The sequence below is a fragment of the Mustela lutreola genome, chromosome 4 (assembly GCF_030435805.1).
Source record: "Mustela lutreola isolate mMusLut2 chromosome 4, mMusLut2.pri, whole genome shotgun sequence".
NCBI lineage: Eukaryota > Metazoa > Chordata > Mammalia > Carnivora > Mustelidae > Mustela > Mustela lutreola.
Window position 1 is genome coordinate 152,322,862 of NC_081293.1, and position 25,675 is coordinate 152,348,536.

General features: G+C 45.8%; 1 long non-coding RNA gene across 1 annotated transcript in view; it reads right to left on the bottom strand.

The window, feature by feature from the left end:
* LOC131829522 (uncharacterized) overlaps positions 1-25,675 on the bottom strand; it is a 193,542-nt gene that overhangs the window by 21,008 nt on the left and 146,859 nt on the right. Inside the window, exon 3 of the long non-coding RNA XR_009352890.1 lies at positions 22,788-22,847. This is a non-coding gene — a long non-coding RNA (uncharacterized LOC131829522). The remainder of the gene's footprint in view (positions 1-22,787; positions 22,848-25,675) is intronic.

Below are 25,675 nucleotides of genomic sequence, written 5' to 3' on the forward strand. Positions count from 1 at the left end.
TTCATCTTGTATTGGCAAATGAAAATTAATTGTCTTCACAATGCCCCAGGATCCTTCCCCCTTCCTTTATTAGACATAAATATACAATCTTTTGAGCAGAGACAACTCTTTCGTCTTTCCAAAGTTAAAAAATGACCAAAAGAAAAACAAAATGGGAACCCAAAGTCAATGTTATTTTACTTCATGGGGTTCTGTGTTTCTTATGAGCGCATTTTAAGTTTTCCCCAGGAAAAGTAATATCTTTAGCTAATATCCCAGGTTGGGACATGCATGACTGAAGCTTAAGTGTGTGTTTATTTTTTAAAAAACAGGATTTGAAAAGAGGCAAAAAGCAAAAGGTACTTTTAAAGAGGGAGGGGCCATCCTGATCCATTTTCAGTGCTTAATTACAAATCTGCTCCAACTAATTTCCTTATTGTGCCCACAGCTGCTGTTCCTTTGTCACCAGTTTATTTTTCTTTGAAAATCTGAAAGGCATCAAGGCTCGCCCGAAAGTCATCAGGAGCAGAACTGGTGTCCCAGATGCCTCATTACTGGTCTCGTTTACAAGCCTGTTTGGTTGTTTATGTCTTGCATTCAAATCATTTATTTTGTTCAAACCCTCTTTTGCTTTGAAAATGATTTTAGAACACACCGGACTGTTTTATCACTCAAGCGTTCGCCTTGCCGGGTAACAGAAACATCATGGTTTAATCAACATCACAATTTCCCAATAATCTCTGGGCAGGCCTTCTCTGGTAAATACCAAAAAAGCACAGAGCTCCAAAGGCTCTTTCACAATGACCCAGGGGGTCTGAGTGTCTTTGTTGGAAAGCAAAAACTGTTGTTCATATGAAATCATTGTGATTTTGGAAGATGTTCATCTGTAAGTCTAAATATCATATGGGATGGTTTAGAACTTGCAAAGGCTTTCTGCTCACAGCCAAGAAGATTGGCTGCTAAAACCAGTCGAGGCCCTTGCAGAGCTGGGGTACCATGGATATCAGTAAGATGCATGGTGTGACAGGCAACACAGTTGAGAGCTTATGTGCTGGTTCCCGGGAGGGATTCAGAGAGACCTCAGTTCAAATCCTGGCTGGGGTGAGTTTTCTTAACCTCTGATGTCTGATTGTTCCCAACCGTAAAAGGAAAATGAGTAGCATCTGAACGCTTAGAGTTGAAGTGAGAATTACATGAGCTAATGCTTGGCAAGCCCTAAGCAAGAAGGTCAGTCATGCAGTCAGCTCAATAAATGAGAACTATTATTATTACCATTAGTATTGTTTGGCCCAGTATTTGTCTCATTTTTGGCACATATCAGTATTGTGAGACACAATCTAAGCTGATATCAAGTGAAAATTATTATTAACTGCTCTCGGTGGGTGACTATATAATGTATGGTCGAAACCAGGACACTGAGAGAGTGAAAATGTGCACTCTTAATAATGATGCCAGGGCAATAGGCATAAATTGGGACCATCCCAGGCACATCACAACATATGGATCCCTCGCCATAGGAAGCTCAAGTCAAACATTATTAGAACTGGAAATAACCTTTCATGCTTTCTGGGTCCATCCACACTCCACTTTTACAGATGAGGAAGATGAAGTCCAGAGCAGTGGTGTAGCTTACCCAAGGTCACACAGCTAATGACTGAAACCTGAATCTGAAATGTCTGTCCTTTCATTTTAACCTCAGTGCCTGGCCCACAATACGGTCTCATTTTCCAACATCTTTGGCAAGAAAGGATTTTCTTCCTTATTTCTTCGACTGAAAGAATCCCAAGCCACCCTACTCTCTTTCCCTCTGTCTTCCATGGAACAGATCACAACCTGGACAGAACAATCTTCTTGTCACCCTTTTAACTGACATCCCCCATGCTGTTGTTCAAGGTCATTTTCCCATTCTATTGATTTAGTCATGGGTGGGGAGAGAAAGGACACAACTGTTCCCTCCCTTCTTTCCATTCAGATGTTCTTTTAGGACACTCCTGATTATTCGTTGTTCCTTTTTCCTTTGAAATAAGTGAGTTACAATTAGTTCTTTACCAGGATACCCGCTTTCAGTCATTTTTTCCAAAACATATCCCCGGGACACATTTGTTTCTAAGCGCCCCAGAAAATGTGCACATGAATACACATCTTTAATCTCTGTTAATTATACCTTATGTATAATATTTGTGTGTTATCGATTTCATCAGATTTCATTGCAGGTGATTTGCTTAGGTTATTGAAACAAGACAAAAATTCCATATGCAGGATGTGACTTTAAAGAGACAAGGGAAACAGATGATCAGAAATCACACGTGTCAGGCCCTGCTAAGGGGCTGCCCCAGCCTCTCTCTTTAATGAAGACCACATTTTATAACCGTGCTCCCATGCAAATGCAAATTTATGTAGATTGTTTATTTAGACCCGTGCTTTGTACATCAATCTCCACGTTCACCCTCCTCTCTTTTTTGCCCTGAAAGAGATAATGTGGTTATTCCAGTCATATCTCTCCGGGTTTTATGGTCTGGTGTGGCCATAAAGATGACAAGAGGGGCATTCCACGGGCAGCAGACTTCCGGGTCCCTTGCCGTCTGTGTCGAACGAGGGGAAGCACAAAGCTAACACGATGAGAGGGGTCACGTGTTTCCCTCCTGGGTGTGTTCAGTGAGGAGGAAGGCACCCGCCTGGAGAGTCACATAGCTCCTGGATCCCACCGCACTTCCGCTGGGAGAATTTCCAGCAACGACCCTTCCACAAGCTTTCAAGTTAGTGAGCTTTACACACTGCCTCTTCACATAGTATTTCAAGCTTAGATTTACCTATGAGGGTACACAGCACAGGGATCTTTTCATAGCTTTGACTAAAAGCCCATTTTTGGAAGAAAGAACTAGGACATTCAGTTGGTGGATTGTATTTGGTCAGAACCGGGTTAGAACTGAGTAAAAAGTTAAGACTATCAATGCCGAGAAGATACAGTATAGTGATTTCATTTAAGGAAGCAACAGGAATCATGGTTCAAAGCACAGACTGATGTCGGATAGACTTGAGTTCAAGCCCTGTCCACACCACTGTATGACCTTGGGCAAGTTGCTTAAACTTTTCCTGCCTCAGCTTCCCCATCTGTAAGTTGGGAATGCTTAGAGACTCTGCTGTGTGTGGTGCTATGAAGATTAAATGCAGTGAGCCACGTTAAGTCCCTTGGCCTAATGACTGGCACATTGGAAGAACAAAAGAAACAGAGGCAACAATTTTTTCATGTGCTACAGAGGGAAAAAGTGACTGATATGTTTTGTTTTAAAAAATAGAATGCAAAGCTCAGGCCCCAGAGAAGTCCAGACTGTGTGGTCTCTCCCCCGCATGGAGACCTTGGGTCCATTCCCCAGCCACCATCATGCCAGGTCCACGGATGGAAAGTCACATTTGTAACCATGGCTTCTGGTGGCTTGGGGGACACAGGACAACAGGGCAACTTCTCCACACAGAAAGCACAGGTATCAACCCTTCTGCTTAGCCCTGGAGGCCCCGACCAGGCCCCAGCCACAGTTTCCCGCTCATTGTGCATTTCTCCCCTTTGTGCTTCCCACTAAATGCTGCATGCTTGCCCATGTCCCCACGTGGACATTCTGCCCTCTCTATTCTCTTCACCTGGAACACCTTTCCTTCCGACCTTTGCCTAAAACCCAGTCCCTTGACATGACTTCTGGGTGAAGGTCTCTCTTAGCACCTTTTTGTGGAGGTTGTTGTTGCAAATACGTAATAATGAAAAGCATCTCCTTTAAACTCCCGAACTAGAAGGTGTCTGTCCCTCCTTCCATCCCTCCTGGACAGCAGTGACGATGATGACGAGTGCCAGAAGCCAGGGCCGGGTGGGGTGCCTTGTAGGACAGCTATTTGCCTTCTTGTCCCGTTCTTTTCGGAAGACTGGAAACTACACAGAGGCATAGAAGCTTGCAGATGGCGGGAGAAGGATGAAGACTATGGTTTGGGACCTGAGCAGCAGGCACAACAGAAGGCAGAGACAAATGATGCTGCACATGGGGGTGCCTGGGTGGCTCAGCCAGTTAAGCATCTGCCTTGGACTAGGGTCATGATCCCAGAGTCATGGGATCGAGCCCCACACCCGGCTCCCTGCTCTGTGAGGAACCTGCTTCTGCCACTCCCCTTGCTTGTGCTCTTTCTCCCTCTCTATCAAATAAATAAATAATAAATAAATAAATAAATAAATAAAATATTTAAAAAAAAAAAAAAAGAAGCCAAACCATGCTGCATGCTGTGACTCCACATGGCCAGACAAAAGCAAAAAAAGGGCAGTGGGAGGGGAGAATATCGGCAAAAATGCCCGGATGAGCAGGGTCAAGCCACCTCAACTTCGTGGCCAGGCTTGCCTCCAGGTTGTCATACTGAACCTTTCTCTGTGGCAAGATGTTGTAACCCAACTTTCAGCCCATCTCGTACAGGGTCACCTGAGGGTTCGTCAGCGACCACAGCTTCAGAACAAAGCGGAGAAGGGTCCCTTCCCAGGGCCACCAGGGCTCTTTCTCTGGTGAGGTCAGGGGACAGGATGCGTCAGCTTGGGCATTGGACGTTCGCTTTGATTCTGAGCCCCAGAGAAAGGGCAGCTGCCTGTGCTCCCCGTGCATCTGGGTCTGCAGCCCGGAGCTGAGAGCAGAGCCCGGGCCATAGCCGGGGCAGCCGGCGGGATCAGGTTTCTCGCGAGCACCGAGGCCCTCCAGTTAAATTCCAGCAGGTCCATTTGATATGAAATCTTCCAGCCTGACCAAGAGTCCCTGACCCCAAGAGCGGCAGTTTAACCTTCCTGATTTGGTTTATATTGGTAATATTTACATTGGGAACTTGATTAAAGCTGACCTCGTGGTGAAAACGGAATCTGTCCCATATCTGAAACCCTCCTGCGTTCTCCACCCGGTGTCACGTGCCATGTGTTTCCCTTTTCCCCTAATTGGCAGACTGGCTGCCCCTTTTGCCGGCATCCACCCCCCTCGCTGACTTCATGCAAGGCCTTCCATTTGGTTCTGCATCTTCGCCCCCCCGCCACCATGTTTTAAAGTTCACCAGGTTCGGAGCTGCTACTTGGCTGAAAGTTCGTCTGTCCTAAATAGGTCCTATTCATCACAAGGTGCAGAAAAAAACACCGAATACCCACCCCCCATCTTTCCACGCAGGAAATGTTCACCCTGCAGCAACTCAGACATCCCAGCTGAGGACAAGGGAGCTCCCGGGGAAAGGAATGCAGTAACCGTTGGTTCAGGATAAGGCTCCTCTTCCTACATGAAAATTTTATCGGTATTGCTTTTCAGATCAATATGTCTGTAAAACTGAAGGGGAGGCTACTGATGAAGTGTTTGTTCACTGACGTCCAGGAATTCCCTCCACTGGCTCAGTTCCGCAAGTTTCTATCGATTGCCCCCCTTTGAATGCAAGACCACCTGCCAGCGGATACACCGGCAAGGAACATTACATCCGAGGGATGGCTGCGGGTGTATTAGTGGGTGGAGACATGGGTGGGAATCAGATATGAAAGGGTTGAATAACAACATAGACTCGGGAGTGAACACTCTGTTGGCCTGTGTGCGTGGAGAACCAGCTTTGCCATGAGCTAGCCCTGGTATATTTAGTAAGTTGCACAACCTCCTGGGCCTCAAGGACTTTCCCTGTTAAGCAAGGACCCAGCAGGGAAATGAGGTCAATTTCAGCTTGATAAACGTGTGACTCCAACAATAGAAGAAAACAACGGATAAGTATCATAAGATTGAATGTGAAGAAGTTGCACACATGAGGTCTATTCAGAGGAAGAGGCCAACACGGAGGGCTGGTGCTGGGAAGGGGGTCACAGTCCAGAGCCTGGGCCACCTGGGAACACTGGTCCTACAGCCTTGGACTGATGGTTCCTGTGGCAACCATGTGGTATGAGGTATAGATGGTGCATCTTCCTGGTAGTTTGGAAATCAGAGATCAACCTTCCATCTAGGGAGTGTTTTTCTCCATCTCAGGCATGCGATTTTATGTTGTCCTTACCACAGCCCCGTGAAATGGGCATTATTGTTCCCATTTCACAGATGAAGTTGGACGCTCAGAGGGTTAATATCCTCTGTCCCATGGAGAATAGAAGCAGGATGTGAACCTGGCTTCATCCATCCTAAAGCCCACACTCTTCCCCCAGAGCCACGGTGCTGGGCCTCAGTGTTCCACTCTGAGTCAGCTCAACATTACTCCAGTGAGTGTTGCGTTAAAGGAGACAACTATAGACTCACTCACCGAACACCACCTGCGAAGGAAAGCGACAGGTACACACAGCTCACTGAGGGAGCATCTGGTCTACCCTCCTGCACAATGAGAGAGCCCAAGCTTCTTTGTGGGAGCAAAGCCAAATGCTTGGAAAGGAATAAAAACAATTCACATAACAATGAGTTAAAAGACTATATCAAAAGGAAGGCAGACCAGCAGCTGAAAAATATTCGGGGATCTGAAACTTCTTCTTTGAATCCAGGAGGGTGTTGGGGGCACCCTGCAGGATATAGAGAGGCAAGGAGACCTCTCCCTGTTCTGTCCTTCAGTCAATCGGGCAACAGTATTCACTCACAGTTTGAGCTAACCAGGCCAAAGACCTTTGGAGGAAGAGGCTCCTCTGTAAGTCACACATTCTCTGACAAACTCCCCCCATACCGTTAGCGCACCCCTGACAGTGTTCACACTGCCCGACTTTGCCACACCTTTGGCAATTAGACTGTGAATGTGGAACCAAGATGGCGCACACTTGAAAGTGGGCTTTGGGCACTAGAAAGCCATTTCCACGCATCACAGAAGAGCATATCAAATTATCGGGGGTAGCGTGATAAGTTGAAAAAACTTTTTTTTCAAGATAGTGTCCTTTTTTTTTATCTAGCTAAAGAATTTCTTTCCCTATATCTAAACCATCAGAGGATTTGGTTCTCTCAAATCCCAACCTTCTCTGTCTGTGAAGGTTATTATTGGCTTGGTTAAACGAAGTACTTGTTTATAATAGATATAATAGATGACAGAGTCATTTTGAAATTACACAGTTGGTGTAATAAAACCAGTTAAAACCTTATTTAAAAAATGTCACAGTTGGTCAAATGTATTAATGGCATATGGTTTCGTTTTCTTTCTTTCTTTTTTTTCCCCCAGAACAATATGTGCATTCTCATTTCACAGAGTAGAGGATTAATGGAGCAAGATAAACTTTCTCATGGCTTTTCTTCTAGACAATCTACACTTTCATTAACTGACTCTAGCTTTATTTACCCCCTTCCTATGTCTTGTCTTCTTCTTGTCTCTCTCTTTCCCATAGCCCCCAAATACGGAATTCCTAAAATTCTAGGTAATGTAAGAGATAAATATTATATTCTGTAGAGATTGTTTTAGAAGGAAAAGCTAATGCAGAAATTACACTCTACATAAACAGAGTGCCCACCACTGGCAGGCACGATTATTTTCTCCTGTTGGTATTACCAACTGTAATAATAAAGTTAAAAACGTGCTTCAAAACATAATATTTCAGCTGCATGTAATTGTCATACCAGGAAAGAACATAATTGCGTTGTCTCCTCTCAAATCTCACTCATCACTATACCTTTCCTGAGACTTCTATTTCGAAGTTCCCTTGGTTGTTTTGAGAGAGAATGCACTGGCTGAAGTTTTGGGGTCAGGACTCACCAGCCTTACCGCGTTGTACCTGGTCGAGTGGCTCATCCCCAGAGCTGGGCCTGAGATTTGCCTGGAGCTGGGAGATGCCATCTCTAATCTCCAACCCTGCCATGAATTTGTTTTTTGTCATAAATGAACCATGGGGCTGTGCTTTAATTTTCCTCACTGCCCTCTGTCAAGTAATAACCATAAATATTGTCCTGAATCATTAAGTCACAACCTGAAACATGATCCTGCCCAGCTCCCGATCAGACGGCCATCTGGAAGATGAAAGAAGTCTATTTGGGTTTCGGAATGATCCAGACTCTAATTTGTAGTAACAGTCTTAACAGGCTGTTTCAGAGACATTAACCAGCAACTTGTCTCAGGTTCTCAAGGAAGGTCCATTATCCACAGTTGGAGGTATTTGCCTCCAGCAGAACTGTGAGCTGTAACTGTTGGAAAACTACCAGGCTCGCTGGCTTTCAATCAAATGCCACGCTCTTCCACGGACACTAGATTTCTACCCAAGGGCGAGAATATATGCATATAACAAATGCATACATAATATATCTCCAAATATTCTCTATGTCACAGAGAAAGCAAACATGGCAAAAGAGGAAAACAAATTGCCATTTCTACAAGCAAACAATGCACTGTGATAGATATATAATTTTCCCTATTACCCTGAGGTTACTTTTGCAGAGAAAAATAAATTGTCCTCTGGTTTTGCTGTGGAAATAATCACATAAACACGAAGAGAAAGCCATTTTCTAAAATCTGAGAAACATGCTTAAACACGAGTACACCACTGGTCAAAGGAACCGTTGGCCAAGCAATTACTTTAAATATCTGCTTCTGATCATTAAAGAAGGAAGCAATCAACAGGAGATGCCTTTCCAATTCCACTTGACTTTGAATTGGAAGACCGTGTTTCTTCTCTGAGCCATACACAGCATTATCTTTATTAAGAGAATGCGCTGAATTGAAATTTTGAACATTATCAATACCCTTAGAATTAAAAATAATATATTTATTTATAAATGCCTGAAGTAAGCAGTAATTTGGGCAATGAGCGTGTCAGCGGAATCTCTCAGCAGAACCAAACCAACGCCAACAGCCTTAAGAATATACATTACATCTTCAGGAAAGAAGATTTTGTACCAATTTTCAACAACCTTGCCCCTTTGCCTCAAAATGTGTTTCAGCACCTCCTACTTTCAGTAATTAAATATACATGTTACCGTATGTTAGCTATGCTGGAATTAATTTAAAAACTTAATAAAAATATAAATTAAAAAATATATAAGTATAAAAATAAATGGCATGAAAAAGATAAATGAAAAGAAATTTAAATGCACCTCATGGCCTTATTTAATCTTGGTTTGAATAAACCAATTGTAAAAAAGTTCATGATTTAAGGCAATCATGGAATCTGAACATTGGTTGAGTATTACATAAGATTAAAACTAATCACTAATCTTGTTAGCTATAATGGTATTGTGATATTTTTTCTAAGTACTCATCTTCTAGAGATACATATTTAAGTATGAAATGACATGTTGCCTGAGATTTGCTTTAAAATACTCCAGAAAAATATTAATAGTTAATAAAGAAGTATGGTGGATATGTATGGGTCATTACGCCTTCTTTCTTTCTACTTGTATATATGCTTGCAATTTTTAATAATAAAATATTTTTAAAGATTTTATTTATCTATCTGAGAGAGAGTGTGTGCACAAACAGGGGGAGCAGCAGGCAGAGGGAGAAGCAGGCTCCCCACAGAGCAGGGATCCCAATGTGGGGCTGGATCCCAGGACCCTGGGATCATGACCTGAGCCGAAGGCAGACGTTCAACCAAACAAGCCACCAAGGCATCCCTATAATAGAATATCTTTAAATGTACTGATTAGGAGTCTAGAGCAGTGGTTCCCAACCAAGGGTGATTTTGTCCTTTGACTCCTCCTTGGACTCACTTGGTAAAGTCTGGAGACATTTTTTGGTGGCCACAACTGGGAGGCAGAGTGGTGGTAGCATCTAATGGGTAGAGACCAAGACTGCTGCTACACATCCTACAATGCCCAGGACCGTCAACAGTGCCACAATAAAGAATTACCCAGTCCCAAATGTCAATAATGCCAAGACTGAGAAACCCTGGCCTAGATTATGTCCTATTAATATACAGTTGATACATATGTAAAAGATAGTCTCTGCTTTAATAGTTTCCTGTCTTCCCAAAGAATGGGACAAGAAGGCTAATAGCTGTCCTACAAGGCACCCCACCCGGCCCTGGCTTCTGGCACTCGTCATCATCGTCACTACTGTCCAGGAGGGATGGAAGGAGGGACAGACACCTTCTAGTTCGGGAGTTTAAAGGAGATGCTTTTCATTATTACGTATTTGCAACAACAACCTCCACAAAAAGATGCTAAGAGAGGCCTTCACCCAGAAGTCACATCAAGGGACTGGGGTTTTAGGCAAGGATCGGAAGGAAAGGTGTTCCAGGTGAAGAGAATAGAGAGGGCATGAAGGGGAGAAATGCACAATGAGCAGGAAACTGTGGCTGGGGCCTGGTCCGGGCCTCCAGGGCTAAGCAGAGGGGTTGATACCTGTGCTTTCTGTGTGGAGAAGTTGCCCTGTTGTCCTGTGTCCCCCAAGCCACTGGAAGCCATGGTTACAAATGTGGCCTTCCCTCCGTGTGCACGTGGACGTGGCATGAGGGTGGCTGGGGAATGGGCCCGAGGTCTCCCTGCGGGGGAGAGACCAGAGGCAGCAGGAAGAAGTGGGAGTGGGCACGAGAGGAGGCCCGCAATTCCATCTGCGGACGACCTGCTCGGTGTCAAGCCCTGCTCTAGATACATCGCATGCAGCATTGTAGATAAAGAGACACCAACATGGTGAGAAATGTGCCTTTTCCTAAGGTCTTCTAGCTCCTGCGGGGCTTAGGTGAGATTCAGAGCCGGAATTTCGAGCCTAGAGCCGCAACACGAGTCTCACCTTCTCCTACCCATCCGCACATGACCGTAGCCCCAACAGTGGCAGCAAGCGCGGGGCTCCGTGCTGAAGCTCGCTGCTGGCCTGATGGTGGAGGCAGGTCGGCCTGGAGGGAAGGCGCCCTCACCACTACGTGCAGTCAGGCTGCCCCCACAAGGCGGCTGTCTCCGCACAGAGGCGGGGCAGGGGCCACGGGGCGTCTCTGGCCAGGCAGTGTCCCCAGCCCCAGCAGCGCACAGGTCTTGGGGCTTTGAGAAGCTTACAACACTTGAGCATCTGGCCCAGGGGAGTTATCAGGAGGTAGAGAAGGAGCAGGAAGGCTGCCAACTCCGTGTCAGAGTTCCCAAGTGGAGGCCGGGTGAGGAGCTGTTTGGGTGGTCCAGAATTGGTGCTTTCCCAAAACAAGCAGGGGCCGCCTACCTTCCTGGCGGCCTCCCGCCGAGGCCCTAATCCCGCACCCTCGGCGGCGGCGGCCTGGGCTTCCAGAGCTCGTTAGTGTGCGTCCAGAGGAAGCTGTCCCGTCTGGGCAGAGTGGGTCAGGGGAGCAGGCGGCTGGGACGAGCAGCGCTGGAAGCCCCCCACTTTGAGGGACTCAGCAGGCTGGCTGAGGGCAGGGAAGGGCCCTGGGGCCGGCTGAGGGGCGCCAGCTCGCCCGCCGCGGATGCGGAGCAGATCGCACACACAGATTTCCGTGGCAGGACAAGGACTTCGGGTCAGCCAGACCTGGGTTCGAATCCCGAAGCAATTACCGGAGGGAATAGTGTTAATTTCAGAGAAGGTACAAGTCATGGGCAGCTGGCCTGCTATGCGTACCTGACGACGGAGAGCCCCTGCTCAGGCCGGGGGTCGGTGTTCAGCCCCTCGGACCCCTGGGGATAGGGCGACAGCTTCCTCGTTCTTCTACTCCTCAACGCCCAGCCTTCGTTCCACCCCCAGCTTCCTGACGAAATGGAACCTTTTTGGAATCATATCTGTAGGCCATTGCTCCCACGTCCTAGTGAGCCCGGCTCACTGCTGTGTGTGTCCCCCACCCCCCAACCACCAGCACCTCAGCTCCACTCCCCACCCCCACCCCCACCCGCCCTCTGCGGAACACTGAGCAAGGTCAGGATGCCCAGAGTTTTGACTCTCCAGACTCTTCCAGTCTAGAAAGCACAGTGAGCCTCTCCAGAGGGAAGAGACCGTGGATAGTTTGCTATCCCCACTTCCTGGGGGGCTGGCTCCAGCAGGCTCGCAGAGGGCCCCTCTGAGGAGGGCTCTAAGGCAGTTGAACCCTCATAGGACTGAGTGAGGTGTAGAAGTCGGGAAGGAAGGGCCATGATGATCTGAAAATGCCTTCTTTTCATCCTGCTGAAAGTCTGGCTTCGGTTTGGGTCGAAGGTCAGGTCAATGTTGAAGCTCCCCCTCCTAGGTCGCCCCAAGCTGGGAAGGCAGCCCTCCTGGGTCACCCCAGCGCTGGTCGTCTTGTCATCACTCTGTCCTGCCCCTTTGGAGGCTGCGCCGAGATGTTTTGTTTCTCCTGATGTCACTTAAGCCCTATGGTTACTGGCCCGCTATGGCCCAGTTCCCACCGCATCTGTTTTTCTGTCCAGTCGGCTGACGCCAGTCCCCTCATGCCCACCTTCCCGACTCTTGGCTTGTGTCTGCCCCCACAGCAGCTGTAGCTGAGAACAGCTCTGAGCACCACGCCTAGCAGGGCTTCCCTAAGCTTTCTTTCCTCCCTCCCTCAATAGACATAATAATGGAGAAAGTGTTGAAGGGCTGGCTGGCATAACTGACTTGGGGCAGCCTCCATCTGGACCGGAAGGATGGAACCGTAGCCCACTCTGACTACAGGAGCTCCCCATAAACATGATTCAACTCTCCAAGGTGCTTGAGAGCCAGAAAGGTCTGGAGTGAGGAGAGCCACCGGGAAGGGATTCAAGTGCCTTGAGATGGATTCTAACGCACCTGTGTGGCATCTCCTGTCCACACACTATATATAATGAACCATTCCAAAGACACACAGGTACGAACTGCCTTCCTGGCTTCCTCATGGCTCCTGGATATCCCCCCAAACCCAAGAGCACGACTGACCTCTGCCACTACCAGGCACTGGGCATAGGGTACGAGGTAAAAGCTGGACTCTGGAGCAAGATCGTGTGGATTTGAATCCTGCCTCTGCTGCCTATTAGCTGTGTGGTCTCAGGCAAGTTACTCAACCTCTCTGTGCTTCCATTTCCACACCCATATTATGCAGGTGATTATAGAGCATGCACCATGAGATTGTTATAAGAATCAAATGAGTTATCATCTGGATAGTGCTTGGTCAGGACCTGGCATACAATAGGTGCTAGTAAAATATAATAAATATTCAAGAATCCAATGTCAATTTTTCCATAGAATGGATAGGTAAATACTGGGCAGATACTCTCAGCTTTCTAGGTGGCAGGGTTGAAATTCACCTAGAATACAGTGGCAAAACGAAAGCCTCTTGATATCTCAGCACTGGAAAGAGACAGCTGCATATTTTGCTTTCTTCTGCTATAAAAAGGGAAACAAATAGAAACCTACACATAGAATTTTGGGAGGAGGGGAATTAAATAAAATATTTCAAATAACATGATAGCATTCTCAGGAGAGTACATGGAAAAATATTCAATACATGGTTAGCTATTATTATCATTACTATAGCTGAGAGGGGCCAAGGAAAGAAAAGAATTATTCTTGGATATGTACCCTCCAGGGGCTATTAGCAATATCTGGAGTCATTTTCGGTTGTCATAGTTGGGGGTTTGCTACTGGTGTCTAGTGGGGAAAGTCCAGAGATGCTGCCCAATGTCTTACAGTGTATAATTCAGCAGCCCGGCAACAAAGAATTATGCATCCCGGAGCGTCCAACAGCATCACGTCCATAGAGCACAACTGTGATCTAACAAGTAAAGCGTAGTGGGGTAAATGACTTACTGGGACCATGATCAAAATATGATTGATGAACTAATTGAATGAATGAATCAGTGCAGATGTCCTCACTATACTAAGTACCTGCTGTCTTCCTTCCTTGTTTCATTTATCAAGCAACTACTATGTGCCAATCACTATACAAATCTCCAGGACTTTAGAGATAATAAGATCTAGTCTTTTCCTTATGAAAGGGTAGTCTGGCTGAGGACACACACCCACTAATTAATCCCCTCCTGCCCCCCACCCTCTATAAATAACACCACCCTTCACCTTGTTGCTCAAATTTGAAAAAACAGAATTCTTTCTTCATTCCTCTCTTCACTCACTGATGTCATCCAAACCGACAAGGTCCCATTGAGTTTACCTCTAAATCATTATATCCTTCATTTTCATCTTCATTTCTACCCGTATAATCCAAGCCAGCATCTCTCTCTTTGACCCACTGGTCTCCCTGCTTCCACTCTTGTCCTTTAAAATCCATTCTTCTTGTTAAATGAAAACATGTCACTCGTATTCCTAAAACCAGTTGCTCCCCATCACACTCACTGTGACTACCAGCATCATTGCCCTCAATACTCATTCTTTTCCCTTAGTAGAATTTTGTATCCATATCCTTGCCATGGTGTCTTGGTGGGAAGAATGTTATTTCCCCACCCCCTGACCTTGAAACTGGTCATGTAACTCCTTTGGCCAATGAGCTGTTAGCAGACACTTTGCAAGCAGAGGCTAGAAACACGTTTGTGCAATTTGGCTGCCCCTGTCTTCCTGTGGCCCAAGGAAGATACCATGCCTTGGGAACTCCTAGTCCAGGGAAGATGCGTGCAAAGACATGCGGAGCAGGTATGAGCCCAGCCAGAAGCCACCTACCTGCACACCTGCAAACATAGCTGGTTCCCATGGCAATTTCCATGTTTTCACCTTAGCCTTGAACCCTTTTCCTACTATAAAAACATGTCTTCCAAATTTGATTTCTGTACCAGGAATATGCACAAATGTGCATAGCCGAATATGCACATTTTTCTCTTTGAAGATTTGGGACTTCCTATAGAAATCCATGTATTTACAAATGAAACTTAAAGTACTCTTATAACTTTGCCTTAGAGATGTGGAGTCAGAAAGCTCCTGCTTGCATACTGATTTATTTAATAACTAAGCACGGCAATGGTGATGAACTTGCATATTACAAAACTTGGCTGATTTCAAATCTATTAATAAACTGTTATGATAGCTTGTTTAGTCATACAAGCCCTTGCTTAAAACGGCCCCATGCTTGGTCGAATTGCTCTACTATTAAATATTTTGAAATTATTAATTTGTTTCAAAACATTTTTATTTTATCCTAGGACTGCAAAATATGTAGCTGGTACCCCTGAAATGAATGCTTGTAATTATAAATTACTGAGTTTTGTGTGGTTTCTTTCATATACTCTTCCTTAGTACCTATCAGCTTCTGAAATGATGTGGCTCACTTGTTTGCTTGTTACCACTGTCTCCTTCAAACAGAGTATATATGAACTCCACAGCAGCAAGCACCTTGTCTGTCTGCTGTGTCTTTGTAGGCCAAGGGCCTGGAGCATCATGGACTTTCAATAAACACTTGTTGAATAAACAAGTGAACAACTACTCTAGCTTCTAGAATCGGGGAAAGCGCTGTGAGAACTTCATGGACAAAAACATTGGTGCTCCCCAAGGAAGAAGATTAAAGAAGAAGCAATGCTCCAGCCTTGCCTCTCCCTCACTCCCCCTTTCCCACCTTTTGCCTATTCAGAATGCCCAGCGCTTCAGTGGAATCTTCTAGAGTTCATCTCCTAGCAAATCTCGTTGAAGGAAAAGGCAAGAAAGGCTTTTTAGGGGGGGGTTAACGTGAGGATAAGTTCATTAGCTCGAGGTGTGGTGGAGTGTAGACTGCTGTCCCCCAGATTCTTTTTTTTTTTCTTCTTTTAATAATGACCAGAATTTCACCTGGTCACCAGCCACTCAGGTTGGCCTCCCTTGCAGCAGTTTGTGCCACATGACACACTCCGGTGAATAACACAGGAGCAGAAATAAATTGTACAGTAACACCCACTTCATAGGGTTGCCCTAGGAAGGCACAGAGCTGGAGTTGCAGGCAGAGGATGTAGAGCCGTGTCTGACTCACAGTGAGCGCACAATAAAGGCTGGTCGCAGTCATCGTTACTGTTGGGATTTCCAATTTCGTACTAATTCTGGGACTGATTATGAATCTTCCACTGTTCTTACAACCATGTGGCAACATGACTTTCTCATGGTTGATTCAGAGATTGTTTCTGTTATTCAGCAGAGTTCATTACCATGGAGGAGGTATGGCAATGGACTGAGTAACTAACCAGGTGCCTCCCCATTGCCTTCCAGCTCCCGTGGTCAAAGGTATCCCTGGGGCCTTGGGGAAAGGCATCCAGCTCAGATATGATGTTAACACTGTGTCAATATGAGGCTTTATGGAGCCCAGGCATTTCCCAGAGCACTCAGAGCCTTATTAGAAGAGGCCAGAAGTGTGCACAACTTTTTAGTGATATCTTGCTCCCTACTTGCAATATTTCCAAAACACTCCGCTATAAAGCTGAGGTCAGTTATAAGAGAAAGGAGAGAAAGACTGAACAAAAGAAAATATTTCCCCTAGGAAGAAACTGGTTTTAAGGTCGTCTTGCGTATTTATGACCCTACCCTGCATCTTTCATGTATGTCCAAATGGTACAGAATTAGTAGTTTGGGCACATGGCTTTGAAGATAGATAAGTGGGATATAAGACCCAGCTCCATCTCTCCAACTGGGTGACCTTGGGCAAGTCACAGTGTCACCAAGCATTCATTTAAGGATGAAGTAGTCATGCCCACCTCACGCAATTGTGGGTGACTTAAGGAATAAATGAGATGATGAATGCAAAGTGTTTACAACAGCATCTGGAGCACAGTGGGCTGTCACGGTCATTACCGCGGCAGAGTCCAGAACTAATTGGGCCCGAGTCATTCCTACCACATAACTTTCAACAGAGCTTCCCGATGACAGATCTGGTTTCACAAGTCACCCACAATCAACAGACCCAGTGGGCAAATAATTCCCATCCTCCCAGGGGGACTTCAATTTCCTATCTTCCTGCTCAATTAAAGAATTCATAACTGCCTCCTGCCCGTAGTGTTCAGCATTTTAAAGCATGCTCCATAAATAGAACACATTCCATCTTCTTTTAGCTGCACCCCTCCCAACCAGGGCCATCTTTTCCTAGAACATTCCCATCCATTTCATTGCATTTTCCACTTTAGAGGCAAGTTCATGGCCTTGGGAATCACATCCCCCATCGGTTTCTCACTGTAGGTGACTCTCTGGGAACAGGCCGCACAGAGGGCCTCCGACATATCTCCTGAGCTGAGATGTGAGCTCAACACACTTTAAGCAGGGAGGGGTTCCCTTTGAGCTGCACAGGCAATGGCTGGGGTTCGTGAGAAAATGCTGGAATACGGGCACACTCGGGGGCTTGTTCGAGTGTGGGGCGGAGGGGCGGGAGCAGAGCTCATGAGAACAGGAGATGAATTCAAGCCTCAAGCCCCACCACACATTCAGACATTCACGCCCTTCCCTGTGTTTGCTCCCAGAGAGCCGCAAAGCCCAGCGGAGCCACAGCAGTGCATCGGGCCTGGGCTGGGCTGAAAAAACAAACCAAACAGCTCTCCCATGGCCTCGTGCTATAGAGCTCACCCCCGTTGCCAGCATAAAATATCTGTAATAACATAATTCGGGAATAAGTCATCTTGTTCTCTACTGGTCTTTGCTATTGAATCAATGAAAGGTTTCCATTTTAAATATATACACCACTTTCCTGCAAATAATGCTCAGGGTGTTTTAAAAATAAGTTAAGGGTATTTGTCAATTGCACATAACCCACCATGCAAAGAAAGCGAGAGGAATCTGGCTATCACTTGGACACAATGCGGTTGCTAGGACGTGGGTCTCAGTGGGTCTCTCGGTGTTCTTCGAGTGCAATAATGAAGGCATTAAATTACCAGGTCAGAGGCCCCAATTCACAAAGAAATAATATCAGTTTATTATTTCTAATCTTATTAAGTTAGAAAATAGTCTTGAGATGTAATGTCATCCCAGAATGGCTAAAGTATTGATTACGTGAAGCTGCATTCATGGATAATTCAAGGAGCCTGATTTCATTTAATTTCAGTAATTTTTAAAGCATTCCAACAAATTTTCTATAAAGCAAATAATCCTAAATTATTCCCATAAATAATGTAGATCTATGGTCAGACTTGCTTAGTATTCACTGGTTACACACTTTGCATTATGAGTTAGAAAAAAAAAAGAAAGGTTTATTTTTAATCCTGTTTTCCCAATCCCCAGTGTCTTCCTCAAGGCAAAGGGGGCCTTAAAAAAAAAAAAAAACATATTGCAATTTTAAAAGATAAATATGGACCCTATCAATATAGGACTTGTGACAATCCACTGATGCTTGTCATTTTCTTATAATTTTATTATATCTAAAGCTGAAACCTCAATACTCCATGATTTGAGATTATGGCAACAAGGAGAAGCACTAAGCCGGCCGTCCCAGCGTGACTGTACAGCAGCCAGACTTGCAGAGAACGCCTGGCCTGCCAGACCCTCATTCTCCCCGGCCGGCTGGCAAAGCTCTACCTAGAGGTAAAACCAAAAAGCAGCCTATCTCCCCACCCACGCGCCACCTTCTCCCCGTACACTCCAGGAAAGCGGTCCCATGGCCGCAGTATCTGGTGGTTCAAAAAGCCCGGCTACTAGTGTCAGCAGTTTAACCCGGCATTTAATGAGCACCTACTATGTGCCAAGACCCAGGCTAGTCTGTGATGGCTGATGATTAGCCAAGATCTTATTCCCTTTTTCAAGAAGTTTCCAAGTTGCCATACGTTTGGATAGGAGAGGCTCAGGAAGGTGATATCTGGGGGCTGAGGGCCTCTTCACTCTGAGTGGAGATCATCTTGGGGAGGGAGCCACCAGCCTCTACTACCATCACCACACAAAGACACTGTTCTCCGTGTCCTTCTCCTGGGCAGAGGTATTTGTGTTTTCATTCACCTAGCAGGTACCTGCTAGGTACCAGATGCCACTCTGGGTATTAGGAAGACAGCCATCAGTAAGATCCAGACTGGGCTCTCGAGAGGTTTACAGTATGGTGAGAAATCAGTGCAAATGAAAATGGTACTACATGATACGCTGTGTAAGAGTAAACACCCAAGGAAGACCATCTGGGGAAGCAGACATCTAAGCTGAGTCTCCAAACATAATACCATGGAAAAGGGGTGGCAGAAGTGGGGTACAGCATTCTAGACAGAGAGGCAAAGCACGTGCAAAGGCCCGGAGGTGAGAGAGAGCAACATGATGGAACTTCCCAGTTGTGGGTTAGGAATTCGTGGTGCAAGGAGGAGAGAGAATATGGGTCCAGCTCCTAAAGGCCTCACATCTTGGATGCTGAGCTCTGAGATTGGTGTGACGGCTGAGTGGCCTGGGGTCAGCCTCAGCTCTGTCCCCTATACCAGTGTATCCTTTTGGGCCTGTGTCCCATGGGTCAAAGAATGCAGAGGACAGTTTCCCCTTCGTTTCTCATTCACATCTCTCCAGGTCGTTAATTAGATTTTTCCTATCTCCATAGGCAATAGGCAAAGTGCCTTCACACAATTAATGAGCCTGGAGTCACCGATCCAGACCCAAGACTCACGTCCTCAAGAATGTTTCCTCTCAGGGTATTTATTAGCCCAGAAGACACATGTGGGCAGAGCATGTTATTTAGTGACCTGTAATGCCTGAATAATGATCACAATAAATCAGACCTCATTATTATGTGCGGGAGAGCCGGCCGGCCCAACTGGCTAGGTAATGAGGTCTAATTTAATGCCCTTGTATTATTCCGCACATGTTTGCTGGGAAGTCAGGGGTGGGGGCAAGCTCTCATAGGTCCAGATGCTGAAGACGTACAGCAGTTACACAGGGAGGCTTGTGGCCCAAGCATATGTTAGGAGTCAGGAAAAGAGCGATCAGCAATGCCCTGTCCCTCTGAGTGGATGACAATGGAGGTCTGGTCCCCTCACTCTTACTTAAAAAGGAAGAGCTAATTATAACAGAGAAGTACCCTCAGATCTATTTCTAAGGAGCCAAAGGCAAGTTACAGGGCCAGGCAATGCCACCATAGACAGAGAAATCAAAATCTGTCAGAGGGCTGCCTTCAGAAGCCATGGCTCTTAGATGGGTCCATTGTAGAGTCCACTCGGAGCACTGGAGCTGGGGGAGGCCGTTCTTGGTCCAGCCTCCTTTGAACATGACCAGCCCTCACTTCTTGCTCGCTGTGATGGGCCTTTTGCAACAGCAATCCATTATGGCGCTTTTTAATTCTTCATGCACAGCCTTTTCTCATTGATTACCTAACATCATTAGTTTGGGCTCAGCCCATCCGAAAGTCAATGGAGTGATCAATTTTAACCATATGATGTACAAAAATTTGCTTTTAAAGCATCCAGAGACTGAAATCATTTATCTTTTGCCTGCTGAACTGTAAATCTTTCCCTGCTATTGGTTTCTTGTTGGGCAGCAGTCAGAACGAAGGAGCCAGCCATGGACCTTTGTGTAGGTGGCCTTCTCAAGATCCCTGTGGACCTATCATCTGTGAGACCTCCAACGTCCGATGGCAGTTATAAAGTGTAAAATCTGAGGGTGGCCTCAGGGGCCGGACAGGCTTTCAGGCTCAATTGCCTGTTTGCTGGAGCTCTCTGCCTATCTCTTCAGCCGTCTCCAGTCATCTTGTTGGTGGAACCTAGTTAAACCCAGTAAAGCAGCCTGTACCCCACAAGTTCTGGGGATCGTGGCAGGAAGCTGAGCTCCCACATAAAAAGCAATGTTTAGGGGCGCCTGGGTGGTGCAGTCGGTGGGGCATCAGACTCTTGGTTTCAGCTCAGGTCATGATCTCAGGTTTGTGAGATCGAGCCCCACATTGGGCTCCATGCTCTGGGGGCAATCTGCTATAGATTCTCTCTCTCTCCCCCTCCATACCTCCCCTTGCTCTCTCTGTCTCTCTCTCTCTCTCTCTCAAATTAAAAAAAAAATGTTTAAAAAAATAAGCAATGTTCAGTCAAGTCCTCCTTGTCCTCCACGGCAGCAGAATAACTGGATTCTCTTGCATTCTTTCTGAGCAACAACGTGAGTATTTATTTCTACAGGAAATAATACCAGAGAAAAGGTGTTCTCTGTGTTACCTTTGGACTTGAATAAGAATTGTAGATCAGCTTCTATCCTAGGATCTCTGGGCTCATAACCTGACTGGAAGCCTTTTAATAATACAAACTCTCTTGGGGCACCTGGGTGGCTCAGTCAGTTGGACGTCTGCCTTCAGCTCAAGTCATGAGCCCAGCTGGGGTCCTGGGATTGAACCCCACATCCGGCTCCCTGCTCAGTGGGGATCCTGCTTCTCCCTCTCCCTTTGACCCTCTCCCTCCCATGATTTCTCACTCACACACTCTATCTGAAATAAAAAAATAAATAAAATCTTTTTAAAAATGATAATAAGACCAACTCTGATGCAGAATGATCATCTGAGTATAGGACAGCAACTGCTGGGGGAGACTCTGCTGTGTTTCAAGCACCCAGAATAATTTAAAAAGAGTATTCAGCCCTTTAAAAATCTGCCATGTTGCAGGTCACCTAGCTGAATACGGCGGGCTTGTGCAGCACTAAATGAATCTCCAGGAAGCGGCTAGGTGTGTGCGGGGTGACCAAGGCAGAGACTTGCTTGATTAGAAGCCAAAACAGTGAGATGGAGGGTGGGGCCCAGCCGAATAGGACCGATCCGGGCTTTCAGGACCACAACAAGGTGAAACTGACCATAATCAAATTATTGCTCAGTGTGGTGGCCACTGGAAATGGACATACTCGCCTCACAGTAAAGCTGCCCCAGCTAGATTTTCTCTGGCAATGTCTTTGGGATTACTTGGCATGAAAAATGCAATTCCATGAACACCAGAATGACACAGAGTACAAAAAGAGGCCGATGCCCAGAGGAGACAGGAAGACGACATCATCACCTGCAAGGACAGCCAAGGGACACCGCCCACTCCACATGCACCATAGCATGGCAGTTCTCGAACTTCTGCTGTCATTGGAATGGCCAGAGACTGGCTACAGCCCCGACAGCCTGATGGACCCAGAGTTTCTGAGGTAGAGGGTCTGGGGGTGGAGCTGGAAGCTGGCATTCCGAGCAGTGCTGCAGCAGATCCAGAAAACCACTTTGAGGACCATCACCTTAGGGCAGACCCTGTTTTGTGGACTGGTTGGGGAGAACTTTCTGTCCCAACCACTTCCCTGGGCAGCCATGATGCGTTCCGGGTACACTTGCAACTACTGGTCTGTTTTCTCTAATCCCCAAGCAGTCGACAGTCTCTGCTCATAGCTTCTCCCAACTGCACGTCATCCTACCATTGGTCTGTCTTCGCAGGCTGAGGACAAACATAGGCTGCCCTTCGTACTGTCAAAAGACCTCATTTAGTTCCTTGCTGACCCTAGTTTGCAATTTTCTTCATCAGTTCACCAACAGTGCCTTGATTTGCCAGAACACTCAATATTGTTATAGGTAGGGCAATAATCTTCCTTTGTCTCTCTGAGCTGAATCAACATGCATACATTTTTTGGCCATTATCAGTTCAAATGTACCCTCAGGGAAAAAAAAAAAAAAAAAACCCAGGAGAGTAAATGACACAGGTAACAGAATGCATTCAAGACAGAGAAAGGCTTCTTAATATGGCACAGCAACAAATCACCGGTTCGTGGCCGAATTTGGGATACACAGATGTGCAGATTAAACAAATGTGTGTGTGTGTGTGTACACACACGTATATATATGACATTTCTGTATATGTGACATATCTATATATTACATTTCAGAGACAGTAGTGTTAAAACACATCGGTCCTTCACAGATTATACTTAAATTGACTCAGAGTGTGTAGTTGAAATCACATAAATTGTGTCTGATGTGTTCCATGGAGTGTGTTTTTACTGTGTTTTACTATAAGGAAAATAGAGATCACTCAGTTTATAGAAAGAAGAATAAGAAAGACAGTTGTCTACCTATCCTCTAGCTCCCTGGCTTCAGAAGTTGACATAGATAAAGTTCTGTCCCAGGTGATGTGAGCCAATTTACACAGTGGAAAGAAAAAGAAACCGCACAAGCTTACCTAACCTGTGGCCTCATCTGCACCAGAAGATCCTCTTTCCCAGAGTCCGGAACTCTCAAACTAGGAAAGAATTCAGAGTCAATTTTTGTCTTTTGCCCAGAATCATTTAAGAAATTTTAGTTGAGATTAGTTTTGTGCTTAGCTGTTTAAATTTTTTTTTTAATAACATGTATATATTCACTTCTTATATATCTCTAATCTTATCAAATTTAACCAACAGTTATAATGTTTTTTAAAATAAAGGAACGTTTTCTTGATATTTGAAAGCGGAAATTTTGTGGGGCATTTGGTTAAGCCAAATAAGTTGGTTAAGCCTCTGCCTTCGGCTCAGGTCATGATCTCAGGGTCCTGGGATCAAGCCCCGCATTGGGCTCCCTGATTCAGTGGGGAGTCTGTTTCTCCCTCTGCACCGCACCCCACCCCCAGCTCATGCTCTGTCTCTCACTTATTTCCTATCTCTCAAATAAATACATAAAATCAAAAGGAAGGAAGGAAGGACGGAGCAATTTTGTGTGAGTGTGTTTGTCTTTAGAATGTTCCGGATCTGAGGCTGGGAGTCGTGAGGGCTTCATGCCATCCCAAACAGATGTCACCTACATAGTGACAACTTCTACAGATACTGTCTCCCTGGAGCATAGGAGCCTCTGGAAAAGCATCCTTGTAAATTCAAGCCCAACTTTGGATTGCAAATTGATATGCCTATTAGAGGATCCAATTATTCAGGGAAGACTTAAGGAATGTTCTACACTAATAACATTGGGGTAATTTAAGTTGTCACTTCTCCCATATCCATAATCTTCTCCCTTCAAATTCAGGAAACTAATGAGAGTTTTTGTGAAAGCAGAATTTTCTTCCTACTTTTCTAAGAATACTGTAGCCAATATGCTGCAACATCCCTTTTCTCGATATATTTTCCTTCCTCCTACTCTGGGATTAAAATGTCCAGCTATAAATACTTTCTATTGTTTCCAGCTTTGCGTGGGTAAAGGCTGTAATTCTGGAATAGACTTAATTACTTACTCCATGTAGCACTCTGTGCCATTTACAAGCTTTTCTAAGAATTTCATGGTCTTAAGTTCTGACATTTCCCAAGTGACCATCCCCAAGCATGGTTGGCTCCTGATTGCCTGGAGAGAGGTCAGTATCTCCAAGCAGCAAGGATTTAATGTTTGGGGACTATGAGGTGGGCTCTGATCCTTCCTAGGTATTATTCTGCTCCTCTAGACTGACCCACACTCAGCCTGGGGGAGGACCTGTGCTGTTTCTTTTTCCTTCTCTGTCTGTTGTGTGCACCATTCTCCACTTCCTACCGGCTACTCCCAGAACTTATTTCCTTACTGGCTTCTTCAGAAACCCCCAACTAATGTCTGTGTTTTGTTTTGTTTTGTTTTTTCAAAGTAATGTTAACTACTATTTTAGAAGAACCTAGAAATCTCAATGGTCACCAACTGATTTCTCACTCATGTCACAGACCATGGCATGTGAGACGGTTCCTCATGGGAAGTGTCCCCTCCATAAGACAATTCACGGACCAGAATCTTTCCCTCTTGGGGCTCAGCATCTTCATTAGGCAACTCCCAACACTGTCCTACAAGTCATTTCCAACCTAAGCAGCTGAACGGGGCACGAGCATGAGTAACCCCTCATGGGAGGTTTAATAGGCTCAGCCTGGAGGTGGGGCAAATCACACTGCTCACATAGCTCTAGGCTGAGCCTGGGTATGCAGCTCCCCAGTGGCCAAGGAGGCTAGACGTGCAGTTATCTGTGTAAGTCCAGGAGGAAGAGAAAGCAGGTTTGGGTGATTTCCTGACAGCCTCTGCCACTGCGGCCTACAGCCTTCGGACCATCTCTCACTGAGGCAAGATGGGGTTAGGGAAGGGTCATGGCTGACCAGCTGTCTGCAGCCTCTCTCATTCCTAGTTTTCAGACTTCTTAGTAAAGGGAATCCTGGGCCTACCCATGGGGAGATTCTTCTAAGAGAAGAAAGACAAAAATATGACAAGATAACGACCAAGAAATCACAACTCCTTTGTTACCTTTGACATGTGTGCATACACTTGAAACAATTAAGCAGACTTGACAGGAAGTTAGGAGTTACCTGTGAGAAGCTCAGAGAAGGAACTGGTAGCCTACCATGTTTCACACTCCCTCAGCACACAGCTGGGGCTGGCCTTTGTGCCGAACATGCTAAGTCTCCTGCTCATTAGTCTTTTTGTCCCTGGTCTCCAATGTCAGAGGGGGTCTCATCTGAGGAGCTTGATTTTGCTGCGCTAGACAAAGCAATTTTTTTGTGTCATCTCATTTGTTAGCAACCATGAGAGGTCAGGACCATGCATAGGACGGGCCCAGGCAGCAGCTGCCCAATGCCCAGGGAGTACAAACAACAAAACTTCTGAAGAACTGTAAGAGAGACCCTTCAGTGGTAATGGCTCTGTGGGATGCAAGGATCCCAGAGAGTTAATAGTCACCGAGGTCCTGGGAGCCATTTGATCTTTATGGTAAACCCTAGAAGAGCCCTTTCCCTACTGTTCCTATTTTTAGTGTAACTTTATCTTGTTTGCTTTTATGAACTCTAAAGGCTAGAGACCTTTAACACTGAGAAAGGTATTTTCAGATTTGATTTGGTCATCATTCAGCCAGATTTGTCAATACAAACCGAATTTGGGAACTCCATGGAGAGAAGGAATCTGGAAGCTGGGAGAACGCACAAATTCAATCACCTCTTCTCCCAAATTATCTACCAAAGGCCAAGGGAACGGAGATGGGTCAAGGAAAGGGCTGTGTTTTCCCCTTTAGATCCAGTTTGCGTTCTTAAGAGACCCCTGAGAAGGACCACCTTATGTGGGTTCACTCCTTATCCCTAAACATAGAGTCAGCTGGTTCCCAAA